This window comes from Pinus tabuliformis, chromosome 7 (assembly GCF_031772625.1).
Source record: "Pinus tabuliformis cultivar Carrire ecotype Pingquan chromosome 7, CPIR1, whole genome shotgun sequence".
Lineage (NCBI taxonomy): Eukaryota > Viridiplantae > Streptophyta > Pinopsida > Pinales > Pinaceae > Pinus > Pinus tabuliformis.
Window position 1 is genome coordinate 1,605,630,730 of NC_142293.1, and position 17,909 is coordinate 1,605,648,638.

Sequence of the window (17,909 nt, forward strand, 5' to 3'; positions counted from 1 at the left end):
GACCACCTATTTGAATGCGTTGAGTGCCTGCCATTACCTGCGGTCTGCTACAATCCCATGTGGAGTATGAGGATTGTCCTGAGAATTATGAGGTTGCCCATTACCTTTCAGAAATGAATCGCTGGAACGTTCTGTTACTCACGACAGTAGAAAGGCGTGATTCGATTCATAGTATGCTATTCGATTTATGGTGTATATGAATGGTGTGATTCGGTTCATAGTGTAAATATTCGATGCATAGTATGTGATTCACTGTGATTTGAAATCCATGTTTGTGGGTTGATATAAAAGGTCTCCATGTATTGATTAATTATTGGAATGAAGAATTGAACTTCTGCTGATCCTAAAATGTTTGAGAAGCTGTTAAAATTGCGTTGAAAGTTATGTAACGTTTGCTCTGAAGCTTGTTCCATTGACATATGTCATGAACCATTGTTGAAACGGTCATCATTGCCTCAAAAGTCATCATCGCCTCGTTCGCCTTCTCTGCCATTGAATAGAAAGTAAAAATAGTAGCAAAGGTCTAGCGGGAGAGAATCCCATCGGCCTTCACGGATTTTGCTGCATCCCACATTGCATCAAACATCTTGTTATTGCCAAGAACATCGACAAGCAGAGTCCAGGCATAAGGGTTGTGCTTGCCCCCAAGCAGATTAACAGACTAGTGGAAAAACTTGAGGGACGCTTCACCTGCCTTGTATGAGTTCTTCAGCACTGATCCAATCGTAACAATATAGATTAAAAAAAATGACATGGTAGGACCTCAGCAAAAATAGTGTGCGGTCCAAAATCCATGTGGTACAGCGATAGCATAAGGTCGTCAGTTCCACTCTCGGCAAAGGATTCGATAGCCTCTTCCAGCAATTGTATTTGCTCTCTAGAGCGCTGAACCAGGTCATTCTGGAAGGTAAGAATTTCTGGAGCAACTTTCTCATTTCTCCAGGCCCGTTTTAGAAGCTCGACGTCCGTAGCAGCCCCGGATACGTCTGCGGTGTCTTCTTGCGTCCAAATGCTTGAGAGGAGTTATTAGCTAGCCCCGGGGGAAGAGGTTGTGCCTTCCCCGTTCTCCATTACTGTGCGGCCGTCTGTATCAATTCGAGCTACGCTGGTGCTGTAAACTCTCATTCCTCTACTCAATCAATCAGGTGTTTACAGTTGTGGTTTGAAAAAGGTACGAATGGCAAGGGTTTATGGTTTGTAACGTGAACGATGGATAGTTAACAGAGTTGTCGAATGGTAATTCGGATGGTTGGAGAAAGTACAGAAGCTATTGGTGCTGGAGTTGGAGGCGGTAGCAGCAGCAACAAGATGCCTACTCTTGAGGTATATGGAACGAATTTGAAAAAACTGGCAGAGGAAGGCAAGCTTGATCCAGTAGTTGGATGGAAGCCACAAATAGAACGTGTTACTCAAATACTGGGACGCCGTACAAAAAATAATCCTTGTCTTATTGGTGAGCCTGGTGTAGGAAAAACAGCTATTGCTGAGGGACTTGCGCAGCGAATAGCTTCTGTAGATGTTCCAGAGACAATCAAGGGTAAAAAGGTCATCACTTTAGATATGGGTTTACTTGTTGCTGGTACCAAGTATCGTGGAGAGTTTGAAGAAAGATTGAAGAAATTGATCAAACAGAGTGATGAGATTATACTCTTCATAGACGAAGTTCATACTTTGATTGGAGCAGGTGCAGCAGAAGGTGCAATTGATGCAGCCAATATTCTGAAACCATCTCTTGCACGAGGTGAACTTCAGTGTATTGGAGCCACCACCTTGGATGAATACAGGAAACACATTGAGAAGGACCCAACACTAGAGAGGAGATTCCAACCAGTACAAGTGCCAGAGCCAACTGTTGATGAAACGATACAGATACTGAAAGGTTTACGTGAGCGATATGAGATTCATCACAAGCTTCGTTATACTGATGAGTCTTTGGTGGCTACTGCAAAGTTGTCGTATCAATATATCAGTGATCGTTTCCTTCCTGACAAAGCAATTGATCTGATTGATGAGGCTGGTTCTCGAGTGAGATTGAGGCATGCACAGCTTCCTGAGGAGGCCAGAGAGCTTGAAAAACAACTTAGACAAATAACAAAAGAAAAGAATGAAGCTGTTCGAAGCCAGGACTTTGAAAAGGCTGGAGAGCTACGTGACCGGGAGATGGAGTTGAAGGCACATATTGTTGCTATAACAGAGAAGGGTAAAGAAAAATCAAAAGTTGAGAGTGAGGCAAATGATGAGGGTCCAACAGTGACAGAGGCAGACATTGAACATATTGTATCTTCATGGACATGTATTCCTATTGAAAAGGTATCAACTGATGAGTCTGACAAACTTTTGAAGATGGAGGAAACTCTTCATCACCGTGTCATAGGGCAAGATGAAGCTGTAAAAGCAATCAGTCGAGCTATTCGTCGAGCACGAGTTGGCTTGAAAAATCCCAACATGCCAATTGCGAGTTTTATTTTCTCAGGTCCAACTGGTGTTGGCAAATTAGAGCTTGCGAAGGCACTAGCAGCTTATTATTTTGGTTCAGAGGAGGCAATGATATGGTTGGATATGAGTGAATTTATGGAGAGGCATACTGTCTCAAAATTGATTGGTTCACCCCCAGGATATGTTGGTTACAGTGAACGAGGACAGCTGACTGAAGCTGTGAGAAGGCGACCCTATACAGTGGTCCTTTTTGATGAAATTGAAAAGGCTCATCCAGACGTCTTCAATATGATGCTTCAAATTCTTGAAGATGGAAGACTGACAGATGGTAGAGGACGGACTGTGGACTTTAAGAATACCCTTTTGATCATGACTTCTAATGTTGGGAGTAGCGTGATTGAGAACGGAGGCCATGGAATTGGTTTCCAGCTTGATTACGATGAGAAAGACAGCAGCTACACAAGGATCAAAAGTCTTGTCAATGAAGAGCTGAAGCAATATTTTCGACCTGAGTTCCTGAATCGACTAGATGAGATGATTGTGTTTAGACAGCTCACAAAGATAGAGGTGAAGGAAATGACGAGACTTGAAGATGCATTAAAGTTACTGAATATCCTAATTCATTCCACTGTTGATGGGATGGTAAAAGTCAACAAAGAAACTCTTTTTGACATTCAAACTTATTTGCAAAATGCACAAGAAAAAATCGATTTTTTGCAGCTTGAATCACAGCTACAGCAAGAAGAGCTACATCAAAATAGACACCATTCTGAACCTGTTTTTGTTCAGAACATTAAGACAACCACCCATCAGCAGCATGTTAATAATGTTACAGTTCATTCAAATAAAGCAGCAGTTGTACATGCAGATGCAGAAACTCAATCTGCACTTCCCAAGCCCATCATCAGACCTTGGGAACAGCTTGTCCACAACAAGCACAGAACTGGTCTTGGATATGACAAGGACTTGTCCTTTCATATTCCAGACTATGCCAAGCCCATTCAGTTTCAGAGTGCTGGATTCATTGATGACAGTTCACCTGCTTCTCATGACAGTTCAGCTTCAGCTGTTCCAGATTCTGCCCCTCTTCCACAACAGCAGCAGCAGCAGCAACAACAACAACAACAACAGATCATAAAATGCCAACACTGTGACCGAGTTGGCCATTTGAAAGATCACTGTTTTGATCTTCATCCATGTAAGCACTGTCATAAAACCAGTCATTCCTCACACAGATGCTTCAGAAATAAACGTCTTGCAAGAACAAAGATTCATCTTGGATGGATCGCTTCTTGGCAATGGGCATCAACAGCCAAGAAGATATTCCAAACACATATCAGAATTTGTTCCAGAGTATTGAACAATCTTGCAGTTGAGTTTTCTCCATCTTCTCACCTTGTATCTGACAGGGGGGGAAATGGTCATCTACAAGCTTCAAAGTCACATCAAGCGAGCCTGAGCCACAACCTGCCACACCAGTTTCAGAGTTGTAGCCAGAGACAAAGATTCCCGTGAACAGATTGAGAACACTTCCTCTAGCAGAAGACACCAGCTTCTTGCTAGTTTTAGAAGAGTTGCAGGAATTGCATTAAGCATTCCAGAGTTGTTGGTCATCCTTAAACCATCAAAGATTGAGAACACTTCCTCTAGCAGAAGACACTAGCTTCTTGCCAGTTTTGGAAGAGTTCCAGGAATTGCATTAAGCATTCCAGAGTTGTTGGTTATCCTTAAACCATCACAGATTGAGAACACTTCCTCTAGCAGAAAACTTCAGTTTCTTGCCAGTGTTGGAAGAGTTCCGGGAACTGCACTAAGCGTTCCAGTGTTGGTGGTCATCCTTAAACCACCGCCCTTTTTTACCAACATTTCATAGAGCACATTCAACCTAGTGCTGCCATGCATTTTTGCACATTTTGTATTACAGCTCTCTTCTTGGACTCATACATAACCCTTCGGATTAAGGGGGGGAATGTTGGACACCTAATCCTAATGGGTTAGTGTGGAAGTCGAATGGACAAAAGCAGTCCAAGAGACCTTGGGATCTGAAACCCAAGAGTCATATGTTGTACTATAAATGTATATCTGATGTTAATAAAAAATGTACTCACTGATTTATCTTTCATATCTTTTGTACTGTCCATGTGTGTTTAACAATTTATTTAACAGGAATGTGCTTTGACACTTATTATTTTCAATGGGAGGAAGAGGGATCCAGAATTATTGAGGGCAAAGGCGGTTTTTCCTTCAAAGAAGTATTTAAAACCTATGATATAGGTTTGCTCGATTTAGATTTTCTGCTTATCCTTTCTCTACTAGATTGGACAAGCGTTTACACACAAGTAGATTTATACCAAGTTGAGTAGTTTGTCTACTAGCATGGGCATGGATCTAATAGGTTCTCTCCAGGTTTTCCTTTTGGATGTATCATATTTTCCATTATGACTTAGCTCAACCTATAACATATTCCCAAACAAAGAAGAAGAACAAACAAAAATCCAAGCATTGTGGTTGTCACATTTTCTCTTTCATTCTGCCACAAAGTCGTTTTGAGCCATGAAATTTTCACAAAAGGTATTATTTATTCATAATGACCAATTCAAAAAACAAAATAAGACATGACTAACATAACACACATACAACCAAAACATGCAAAAAAGAAAAGAAAAGAAAAAACTGTACAGGAAGCGCAGCTCGTAGCTGCTAGTGAAAATAATGTTTCAAATCTTGACCATTTATGGGAAGGGGGTAAATCCTCCCATCTAAGCATTTCAAATTGAAGGAATTATGACCAAGCTTCTCTTCAATGGTAAAAGGGTCAATCCATAGGGTTGGAACTTCGTGTGTTTGCCTTTCTCTTCGTGGGATTTATCCCACTTCGGTACTAAGTCACCCACATTGAAACTCTTAGCCCCTATGGACTTCTTGTCGAACCAACATTTAACACGGTTTTGATGGAAAACAAATCTCTAGTTGGATTTGAGCCTTTCTTCCTCAAGTTTGATTAAAGTATCTATCATGGTCTAAACCAAGAGGTAAGGTCTACCTTGGGAAACTTGGGAGAGTTGCAAGGCTGGGAGATACAAGTTTGAGGGAAAGATAGTTTCTTTACCATAAACCATAAAGTGCGGTGAGGTATTAAGGGAAATATTACGAGTTACATGGTCAAACCATAATGCATTTATTAGAGCATTGTTATAATTCCTTTGCTCATATTAAATGGTTTTCTTGATTATGCGGATGAGATTTTTATTTGTCGATTCAACCAAACCATTTCCTCACAGGTAATAATTAGGTGCATGATTTAATACAATCTCATTTTCTAATGCAAACTCATAAAGTTTCAATGATGAAAAATAATTCGCATTATCAAAGACAAGTGACGTTGGAATTCCAAACCTGGTCATAATATTTTGTCTCAAGAAGTGGATGACTTCCTGGTCTTTTACTTGCCTTAAGAGAACTACATTTGATCACTGAGTGAAATAATCTGTCGCTGTCAAAATATATCAGTGTTTCTTTGATGAGTATGGAAATATTTCTTTGATAACATCTAGGATCCACTGTTGGAATTGTTCCTCAATTCCTACTAGTAGAAGAGGGGAAATTGACTTCTGATCCCAACTGACGCATTTCTAACAAGCTGGGAACTTACAAACATAAGCGTGATCATATTTAAAAAAAGTGGGCTAGTAATAATCAACCCTCACCAATTTATGCACAGTTGTGTCACTGTCATAGTGACCACTTTCTAGTCCATCATGTAGGTATTAAAGTACCTTCTCTATATCCTGTGGCTCAAGGCATCTGAGAAAGACACTGTTGTTGTGGTTTTTGAAATGAAATCCATGAACAAGATGGTAGGATAGAGCATTTAAACGGATTGCCTCTTTTTGTTTGTTCAACAAATGTGTGGGAAAGGTGTCGTTCCCTCTAAATTTCTGTACATCAGAATACCATGGCCTTGTAGACATAGTCTGGGGAACATGTTCAACATTTTAAATCTATATCTCTTTCTCCCAACCTAAAAGATCTTTCGCAGGAGCATCTCTTACTTTGGCTCCTAGATGATAGAGGCCATGACACTTAATGGTATGAACTGGTTTAAACTGCAAATCATATTCCTGTAAGAAGGTCATGTAATTTTCCCTCTTCTAACCCAACTCCTACTGCATAAAGAGTGTTCTTACGCTGGATGAGGAAAAAATATGATCGTGTGAGCTTTTAAAAGATAGGGCCTGAAATATTTGATTGCCTTGTATACAACATATGCTTGTTTATTGATGGAAGGATAGTTTAGCATTGATCCCTGTAATCCGACACGTTCAATTTTATTAGGGCGACATTGTTCTTTGCTTTGATAATTGCATTTAATCATTAATCGGTTAAGTTCACCCCATATCATCAATGCCTTATTCAGATCTACACCATTATACATCAACATATACAATTACAAAGAAAGAAAACACATCACCAACATCATCATTGTAGAGGAACATAAAAGGATCAATAGAAAAAAATAATGCGCACACATAGAAACACCAGGGTTGGTCCAAGACCAGGGAAAAACTTACTATCGGTAAAACCCTTGCAAATCTTCTTCTTCTTAGATTATCATCAAATGATACAAAAAAAGAGAGTACAATGATCCATAACTTTATCTATGCAACAAAACAATAATGATATCTATGAAACAAATCTAATCATGCTAGGAATCATAACCCTCATACTGATGGCTGTAATGTGCTATCACAAACTATTGTCAACTGTTGTTTACTATTGTCATTGTGTTGAACGCTGCTGAGCATAGCTGTCACTATCAATGAGCCGAATACATATGTTTGCAGCAGAAACTAAAAAATCATATATACAGATCTACATATATGTATAACACTAGAGAGAAACCTAGATCTACCATATCACTAAAGTTAAATGAAGTCAAGATGTCAAACCCTAGATCTAAACTTTGGTTGCTCTCATCAAAACTATCTTTATGCGACTGAAAATTCCTTGTCGCTCTCTCGGATACTGTGTGGGGTGACTGAGACTTCTTGATCACTCTATGGAAGAATCTGTGCATGTGAATGGGGTGCAACACACCTAAAACCATTGGTCGCTCCCTTGAAGTTACTTTTCATGCGTCCGGGATAGCCTGGTCGCTCTCAGGACCACTCTGTGTGAATGACCGGGGACCAATACCTCCAGGGCTTCCTTTGAAGCCATAGTCGCTCCAATAATCCTTTATGCCAATGTCCAAGGGTATATATTCGCTCTCATAGGCTTATGTGCTAGTGTCTAGGGAAAAAAATTCATTGTTATGTGCTAGCAACCGAGAACTAGAAGACCCTAACCCAAAGCAAACCTTTCACTTGTGATTTCGGACTCTTGAGCGAACTCCTTCCGTCAAACCTGTGTGAACCAAGACAAAAGAGAAGAGAAGATGTGTCCAAATGATCTTGAGGTCTCTTCTATTTATAGGCCTTCCCGAGGGTTCACTTGGGGTTAAGGCTGACCCAAGAAGTTACTCATGTGGTTAGGGCCGACCCATTCCATAATACATGTATGAATAAAAATAATTCATAACTCAACTTCCACTTGACCAAATTGGGTGATATTTAGGTAGATTTGGTCCTCTAAAAAAGAGGAATATAATGTAATCATTATCTCAGTGATTTGAGTTTCCAAAGGTGGAAGTTTAATGTAGTTGCAAAAATTAACACTCCCTCTCAGCTAGGGAGAATTCCACCTCACAATATCTGTCCATCAAACAATATGCCATTCTAGAATCTTGGAGTGTCATCACGTATCATCACGGATCATCTCTGTCATGTAGTCATCATGCCATTTCCATATAAAGTCTCTCATGATCACAAATCATCATTCTACATCTCTATCTATTCTTTGCTTACACTTTCTTATCGCTTGATTGTTCCTACTCGTATGATGAAAATTTGTGGATCTAGAAGAAAAAGAATTTTTTACCTAAGGGGAGCTCAAGCTACCACTCTCTATCCATCAGGATTCTATCTAGAATATATACTAGTGGGCTGCTACCTAGAATATCATCATTAATCGTCATCAGAGAGCATATCGTCAAGGACCACATCTCAACCCAAAACCACATCAGGGAGCAATAGCTTCCACCCATACCGAGCAATAAGATAACTCATCACACAAGGGATTACACCCTCAACCCTAGAATTTCATTGAGCAGCTTACCCTCAACCCAGAATCATATTGGGTTATGTCAACCCATCCTATTTTTTACTGATCTTCCCATCGAAGACCCAGAATAGTCATGTGGTAGAACACCTGCATCATAATCAACTTGGGTTGTACATCCCAAGTACACTCTCAATTTTTTGGCCAAACGAGGAACGATATTCACATCAAGATGGAGTGCTTAAGGGTATGATACCAACTGGAGTATACAATGCAAAGAAAAAGTAGGGGAGCAACATTTTCCGACCCTATAAAGATAGAAGAGAGGAATTCTTAAACCGTGGGTAACAGATAGGGTAACTCCCTATTCTCCAGAGTTTCGTCAACCCCAGGAGCCCTGCATCTCAATTCCTCACCATGGGAGCTCAAACAGAGAGGAAGAGTTGGCTCAGTGTTCTCGATCAATGTTGCTCTCATCATCAACTTGTCTGAATAACATCTATTTCCTGTTTATATAGAACATCAAATCAAATATCATGTCAGATCATATATAATCATATGAATAAAAAAAGGATACCCTAATCATCCTCCCTCTCAAGGAGGTGCCAACTACAAGCCTAAGCTTGTTTCGAACAGTTGCATTGTCTCAATATATGAGAGTATCTTGGACCCAACTATAAATATAAGATTTACTGCCAATCATATCATCATAATGTATCCATGTCATATCTAGATCATGCTCAAACATCTCTCTAAGGAGATTCTATATCCTGCCTCACAACTAGCCATGCTAGCAACATCATGATCAACCTCGGTCATGCTATGGACCTCTCATCCAAGATATCATGGAAGATAACATACTAAAGCAACATCCAAATGTGCTTATCAACAATAATCTCAAATATCAACAATCTATGCAAATACATATAATATGATAAATATATCATTCTCAAAATAGAATACCTCATGCAGATATTTCAAAGCATGCTCGGTGGCAACTCCATGTAAGTGAAGCAACTCACTTATGAATTTATTCAAGTTCTATGTACATCATACATATACATATGCATGTTCAAAACACAACATCATTGCTTCAATTGTCGGATGCTATGTCAAGTTCAACAACATCTTGAAATTCAAATCAAAGTATCCAAGGATTTACAATTTTCATTATTCAAAAACATTTTCCAATATCTTTGCAATATGGGATTTATTTCCCAAATTCCATAAATCAATTCATCATGCCATGATACATTATTTTGGGCTTCCTAAGCTATCTCCCTTTGATTTAGATCATCATAGGCTCATTACATATAACAAGTAGATCATCGAGATATAAAACCAAAACCATAATCAATATCAAAGCTATACCTTGGAACTCATCATCCTGACTTCATTAGATAACTCTCAAATCTAGACATATCTAGATTGTAATGCTCTAAGAATAATTCCTTGCTAAGCCAACATAATCATTCTTACATAACTCCATGTTGTACCATCATTGAACAAAGTCAACTCATCTGAATTTATAAGCCAAATTGTTGGGTGCAGGTTTTGTACATATTTTGAACACCCTTTTCCCCCCATCCTTGACCATTTCACCTCTGAACCTATGGACTTTATATCATATTTACCTTTTTCTCATTTATAAGAATCCATTTTTGTTCTGACATATTATTTTTCCATTTTTATTAAATATGAATGAGGTGATATATTTTTGATGGCTAACCGAGGAAATTATGGAAAAAGGTTATCTGGCTCTATTTCTTTCAGGTGATGCTCCAAAGTCTACGGCCAAAGGATGAACAACAATGTGATAAATCACAAAGGGGTTTTTGAGTACTTGCTTTTACACCTCAAATTTATTTACTACTCAAGCATTACTGTTACACCTCAAGCATTGTTGTTACACCTCAAGAATTGCTGTTACACCTCGTGCTGTTACACCGTGGGACGTTGACTACATTGCAACTGTCTAGGACCATGGGTACTATTCCATAGGACAACTGTCGTAAATATTGTATTATCTATGGGCGGCTAAGGAGTCAATCCAGTTGTGATTTTGAGAAATGATGTAACAACAATAGGCCTTGCATTTAGAACCTTCTCTCAATATTGATCAACATGAGAATCGTGAGATTCTCATGACTAATCTGTTTCTTATTTTGGACATGTAAATCTTATAAATGGGACTCATTTCTTTTACATGGGATGAACAATATCGTTATTTTTCTCCTAAACTCATAATCATTTTAATACAAAGGATAATGTTGCTGATGTTTTCATAGACGTGGTGTTGAGACTTTACTAATTCACATCTCATCCCTGTGCCCTGCTAGGGAGGAAGGGCCCTCCTCTTTAGCAGGGATTGAAGTAGTAGCAGTAGCATTTAATTATTGTTCCTTTCAGTAAGTGTGAAATTATTTCTGTCTCCATCTAATTTGTTGAATGGGTTTATTTATGTTTCCATATTTTTGATATGTTGTCACACATGATTGATTTGAACATAAAATTTAGCCAACCAACTTAGTTAGTGGTTTGGTGTGAGGCACACCTTTTCGTTCATAACATGAAGTGTGGTTTCATTTCTGTAGAATGTCTTAGATTTCTGCATGAGTGTTACTTTCTGAAATTAAATTCAACGACATTTGTTCTGTCTTTTATTTTTATTCTTGGCTAAAGTGTATTGGCACAGACAATGCATAATCCATTGAATCAGTGGTCTCCCTCATCACCTTTCCAATGCCCTCCATCACAACCATATCCTTGGACTCAAAACTGGAGACAAAATTCCCTAGGACCAATTCCTCTTGTAATACCAGTACAAGAGTAGTTGAAACTACCACCTCTTCAAACACCTGTTGCTACACCTTCTATACGACCCCAATTACCTATGAAACCTAACCCTAACCCAAACAATAAGGCTGCCCAGAACATTGAAACCTCAACTAACTTTCAGACTTATTGTATCACTCCTGTCGGGTGTAATGAAATCCATCTTTGGTCAGGGAAAGTTGTTAACTCAAAACTCTCCACTGTTATAACCATAGAAGAATGTAAGTCACCCAAGGGGAGTTTCATAGATTTTGAAGCTACTGTCACACCTATAACAACTGATTAATAAAGACTGTTGTGCCTGTAACAACTAGTTCGAGTAAAGATGATACACCTGTAACAACCGACTTGACTATAACAACTAAAAACCCTCCATATCCTCAAAGGCTAGCAGAAACTGGTATGACTTCACACCTAGAATTGGATTTTCTCAAGGATTTGAGAAACTTACACATATAGATTCCTATACTACAGGCTATTAGTGATGTGCCTGTTTATGCAAAAACAGTAAGGGATCTGTGCGTTAAAAAACATGGAAGGAAGCCTAAGGACCCTTCTACTATTCATGTGATGGGAAAGTTGTTTAGGTTGATGATTTATCAGCCCCTTTTAACCAAATACAATGATCTAGGGAATCCTGCTATCACTGTTTACATCGATGGAAAGGCCATTACCAATACATTGATTGATTTAGGAGCAGCCATTAATGTAATGATGAAAGAGCTCTTCATCACCTTAGGGTTACACAGACTAGGACACACACCTACAGTGTTGGATTTAGCAGATAGGTCTCATGTTAAACCTGAGGGGATGTTAGAGGACGTAGTGATTACAGTATATTCTTGGCGATATCCTGCTGACTTCCTTATTTTACAAACTAAAAGAAACCTGGGGGGCATCATTTAATCTTAGGAAGGTTGTGGCTAGACACTACATATGCATTCATAGGATGTAGGTCTGGGTCTATGATGATTTCTAATGGCCTGGTCACCAAGAATATCAACCTTTATCCCCTAGGAAAACCAGATATGGATTTGGGAAATCCCTTGTGGGATGAATTTGAACCCAAGTCAGATCACTCAGAGCCACTTCTCACCCTCGGGAAGGCACAATACTTTAAGAATGTAACGAAAGATGATATCATAAGTGGTTTTATTAGTAATTCACTTTCTGTTACTTCCATTGAAGACTGAGGGGAGGAGGATGTTGTAGAAGGTTTGAGCCTTGAGCAAATGAAGACAACTCCAAGCATTAACATCAGTACTATTGAAATAGAACCAGGTAAATATCTTAATCTCAATCAAAACTTGAATGCTGAGTAGAACAGATTGTTGTTACAACTGTTATAGAAATACAAAAATGTATTTTCATTTGATTATACAGATATGAAGGGTACCCATCCCAACCTATGCACTCACCACATCTATTTGAAGGATGGTTGAAATCCAGTGAGACAATCACAGGGATGCATGAACCATTCATTGAAGGAGGTAGTCAAAGAAGAATTGCAGAAACTCATGAATGCCAACTTCATTTATCCCATTTTTGACAGTCAATGGGACTATCTCCGCTTGTCATTGTACCCAAAAATAATGGCAAGTGGAGGGTCTGTGTGGATTATAGAGAACTTAACAAAACCAATCAAAAGGACCATTTCCCATTTCCATTTATAGACCAAGTCCTTGATACCCTGTCTGGAAAGAATTTTTTCTTATTCTTAGACAGGTTTAGTGGGTACAACCAAATATAGATAGCCCCGAAAGACCAAGATAGAAAGACCTTTACCTGTCCTTGGGGAACTTTCACATATAGGGTTCTTCCTTTTGGACTTTGTAATGTACCAAAAACTTTCCAAAGGGCGATAATGGGAATTTTCTCGGATCTATTGAATGACTGTCTAGAAATTTTCATTGATGACTTCACACCCTATGGGGATGCCTTCGAAACAACATTAGTTAATTTGGAAAAAAGTATTAGTTAAGGGATCGTGCTGGGACATCTTATTTCAGCTGAAGGGATTAAATTGGACCCTGCTAAGATAGAGGTAATCTTGAAAATCCCAATCCCTAAGACACAAAAAGAGGTACATAGCTTCTTGGGTCATGCAGGGTACTATAGGAGGTTTATAAATTTTGTTTCAAAGATGCGAGCAGGCCTTTGAGAAATTAAAAGACTGTGTTATGAAACCAGCTCAAGAAAAGATAGAAAAGATAGATCAACGCCTTAGAATTCAGCCTCTTCGAGGGGGCAACCTCCTTTACATTACATAAATGAACAATTCTTGGATGATACAAATGACAAAACATCATTTCTATATATAGGAGTCTAAGGAGTCACAATATAATCCAGCCGACCTAACAATAATAATATAAAGCCACAAAAATAACAATAGAGGGATTCTATGGGGCACATAAATAACAACATGGGGGTAATAGGGGCACAACAATATAAATAAGGGGTATAACTACAATAGTAATGGGGTAATCACTAGTATTATAGGGACCCAACATGCCCCTCTCCTTTAAAAAAGTGTTTTCCTCAACGCTTGAGTAGTTCTGGATACTTCTGCATAAAATTCTCATCCTCCCATGTGGAATCTTCAGCAGATAAGTTCTTCCACTTGATAAGATACTCTGAAATTGATCGATTTCGTAGCTGTCGAGTTCTTGTTTCTGTGACTGCTTCCGGTTCCAATATAATTTTTCCTTCCTCATCAAGTTCTGGCAATATTGTTTGCATTGGGAGCTTGTCGCCTATAACTTTCTTTAAACACGAAACATGGAAAACTGGGTGCAATCGAGAAGCTGCAGGAAGCTCCAATTTGTATGCCATAGTTGTTGGCATTATGATTCAGGTGTTGTCCTTGATGGCAACCCATTCAGGTGGTAGATCAATGAAGCTGAAGATCATGAGGTTGCCATCAAGTCCAAAGGGGGAGATTGTTGGCATTATGATTCAGGTGTTGTCCTTGATGGCAACCCATTCAGGTGGTAGATCACTATTCTTGATGATCAGCTCTCTATTTTTAAGAAGGACGCAGGAAATCTGTTCCGAAAGTGTGTCCTCGCAGGTATACCATGCAGAACCCGCGTCCAGGGACGCAGGCCAGCCATTCAGGGGGTGCGTCCACCTAGTGCACACATTTCAAGACAGAGAAAAGCACGAGGGGGTTTCTTGTGTGGTATCTAGCCGACGGTTTTGTGTTTCTATGGTGTCGGCTCGTGGTATTGTTCCATGTTTTGGGGAGGAGCTTGCCTATATAAAGCAAAGAAGTTCATTTGGATTATTATCATCTTTGGTTGAATATCTTTTGGTGTGATCTAGTCCAGATCTATGAGGGCGAATCTTCTAATGGACTGTGATCTCTATGGCGCATGATCAGATCTGCAGATCTGACTGTTTGGGCTAGTTCTGAAGTCTTCATATCTTTTATATCTGAAGGGACGCAGGTTCAGTGAAGTGCAAGTGCGCCGAGACGCAGTACAATAAGGGCTCAGGTGCGTCTCTGAAGCGAAAGACGCGGCGCGATAGTATTATTGGGTGCGTCTCTGAAGCAAAAGACGCGGCGCGATAGTATTGTTGGGTGCGCCGGTACGCAGAGCAGTTTAAAGGAACAGTGCGTCGGTACGCAGAGCAGCAGAAGGTAAAACTGCGTCCAGTCGCATGCCACAGAAAGAAAAATTGCGTCCCTGTCTTAAGATGATCTGTTGACTGTATTTTTCTGTTCATAAGGTGTTCTGGGTTAGTTCTGTGATTACTGATCTGATAACTGTAGTGGACTGTAACTGTTGTATACTTGTTGATCATTTGATTCTTCATGAAAAGAAGTAGGGGGTTGTAGCTCCCTTCCAGGAGAGACTGGAGAACGAGAGAGAGTTGTAGCTCTCTGCAGGTTGCAGCCTGCGTACTGGTAAAGGACTGCACCAGTACAAAATCATTGTAAAAGAATTTCTAAATTGAAAGAAGATAGAGACATATTGCAGCAGGTGGTTTTCTCCCACATTGGGTTTCCACCTTACATCTTGTGTTCCTTGGTGTGACTGTCTATTTTCTTTGTTCATGCTCATTATTTTATGGTACTGATATGCAAGAATAATTCAAAAGATCAAATAAGGAAGATTTGTTAAATTGCTAGATAATACTGATTCACCCCCCCTCTCAGTATTATTTCCAACAATTGGTATCAGAGCAGGTCCTTCAGAAAAGCTTGATCGCTTGAAGGTAGATCGTTCATCATGAGCAACTACGAGAGAGAAGCATCAATCAGGCCACTGGTTTTTGATGGGACAAACTTCAATTATTGGAAGGTAAGAGTTACTGCATATCTTCAATCTCTTGGTACAGAAGTTTGGGACATTGTAGAAACAGGCTATGCTTTTCCTTCAGCCACTCCTACAGATCCAGCTGAGAAAAAGAAGTATGAAACAAATGCAAAAGCAGTCAGTACTCTATTAGGAAGTATATCCCAAACAGAATTCATGAAGGTAATGCACTTCAAATCAGCAAAAGAAATATGGGACAAAATGATCACGAGCTATGAAGGAGATGAACAGGTAAAACAAGCTAAACTTCAAACTCTCAGGATTCAATATGAGACTCTCAAGATGTATAATGATGAAAGTGTAGCTAATTATTTTCTTCGGGTAGATGAGATTGTTAATTGTATGAAAAATTTGGGTGAAGAAGTAAAAGAGTCTATAGTAGTTCAAAAGATTCTAAGATCATTATCCCCCAAGTTTGAATCTAAAGTATCTGCAATAGAAGAAAAAGAAAATCTCCGTGTTCTCACTATGTCTCAGCTACATGGAATTCTAACTGCTTATGAAATGAGAAAGGGAGGTCCATCAGACAGAAGGGAGGCTGCTTTTAATGCATCAGGCAAAGAAGATCACTATGAAGCAAGCCATGTTCCAGAAGAAGAGGAAGAAGAATCAAATTTTGTCAGAAATCTTCAAAGGGGTTCTGGAAGGTTCAGAGGTAAGCTACCCTTCAAATGCTTTGCTTGTGGAGAGTAGGTCATTATGCTGCAAAATGTCCTTATAAGGATAAAGGAAAGGAACCAGCTAGATGGAACAAGAAACAAAGTGCAAATAAGAAAAGCTATTACACCCATGAAGATAGTGATGGCTTATCAAACAGTGATGAAGATGAACAAGGTAATAAATATAGGTTGTTAATGGCATTTGAAGATGATGATTATGAGGATGCTGTAGATGTGGATAACCTTTATGATGAAATTACTAGGCTCAAGAGATGTATAGAAGAAAAGAACATGATCATTGATACTCTACAATTTCAAATTGATGAAAAGGAAAAACATCTTGAAAAATTAGAAGGTGAAATTGTTGGTCTTAGAAAAGAAATTGAGAAAACAAAAGCTATTAATCTCAAGTTTGTCAAAGGATCTGAAACTTTGGATGAGATTATCAGTGTGCAGCGGTCTCCACTAAATAAGACAGGTCTGGGCTATAATGGAGAAACTTCTCAAGCATCCACTTCAAAAAGTTATCTTGATGCAGCAAGAAGAAATGAGCAAAAGCACAATGAAGATCATCAGGTAAAGCAGGGACAAACTTCAAACAGAAACTATCAGGGGCAATCTAGCTTAAGGGTGAACAAAAGCCACAACCAGCCACAGGTAAAATCTTCCCAGTTTGGTTCAAGAATAGATGAAAATAGAAATTACAATCAGTTGGCTGGTAGATTCAATAACCGCAGAAGCTTCTTCAATGGACAATGCTTTTCTTGCCATAACTTTGGTCACAAAGCAGCTCAATGTGTTGCGTATAAAACAATCATGACTAGGGAAGCTCAAAAACAAAGAAGTATGACAGGGATTACAAAAAAGACCTATAACTGCTTTTCGGCTCTTGAAAATGAAGTTGAATGTTCTATTTGCAATAATTTTGGTCATGAAGACTTTGAATGCAGAAGCAGGTTTCAGGAAAGAAAGGAACAAGAGCAGAAAAAGGAACAAGCCTCAGGAACCAAAACATGGAGAATAAAGGAACCTCAAACAGAAAGATGTGGGATAGCGTTTTATGCAGAAGGACAGGAAAATCTATGGTACATTGACAGTGGATGTTCGAAGCATATGACAGGTGATAAAGAAAAACTTGAGTCTTATTCTATTTTAGAAAAGGGAAAGAAAGTCTCTTTTGGAAATGATACTCCTGCAACTATAAAAGGAAAAGGTATTGCTCCTTTAAAAGAAGATGTTAAGGCTGGAAATGTTTTGTTTGTTGATGGATTGAAGCATAATCTACTAAGTGTCAGCCAGATGTGTGATCAAAGAACCGAGGTTATATTCAGATCAAATGGATGTCTTGTTCGTGATCTTGATACAGGAAAAACAGTTCTCAAAGGGAAAAGAACTCCAAATAATCTATACATATTTGAAGAAGGACAACAACAATGCTATCTAAGCAAGGATGAAGAGCACTGGTTATGGCATCGAAGATTGGGCATCTAAGCTTCTC

General features: G+C 39.1%; 1 pseudogene; it reads left to right on the top strand.

Annotated features, from left to right (window-relative positions):
- Nucleotides 1–1,233: 1,233 nt before the first annotated feature.
- The window catches only part of LOC149254286 (ATP-dependent Clp protease ATP-binding subunit ClpA homolog CD4B, chloroplastic pseudogene), a 29,066-nt pseudogene continuing 12,390 nt past the window's right edge, over nt 1,234–17,909 (top strand).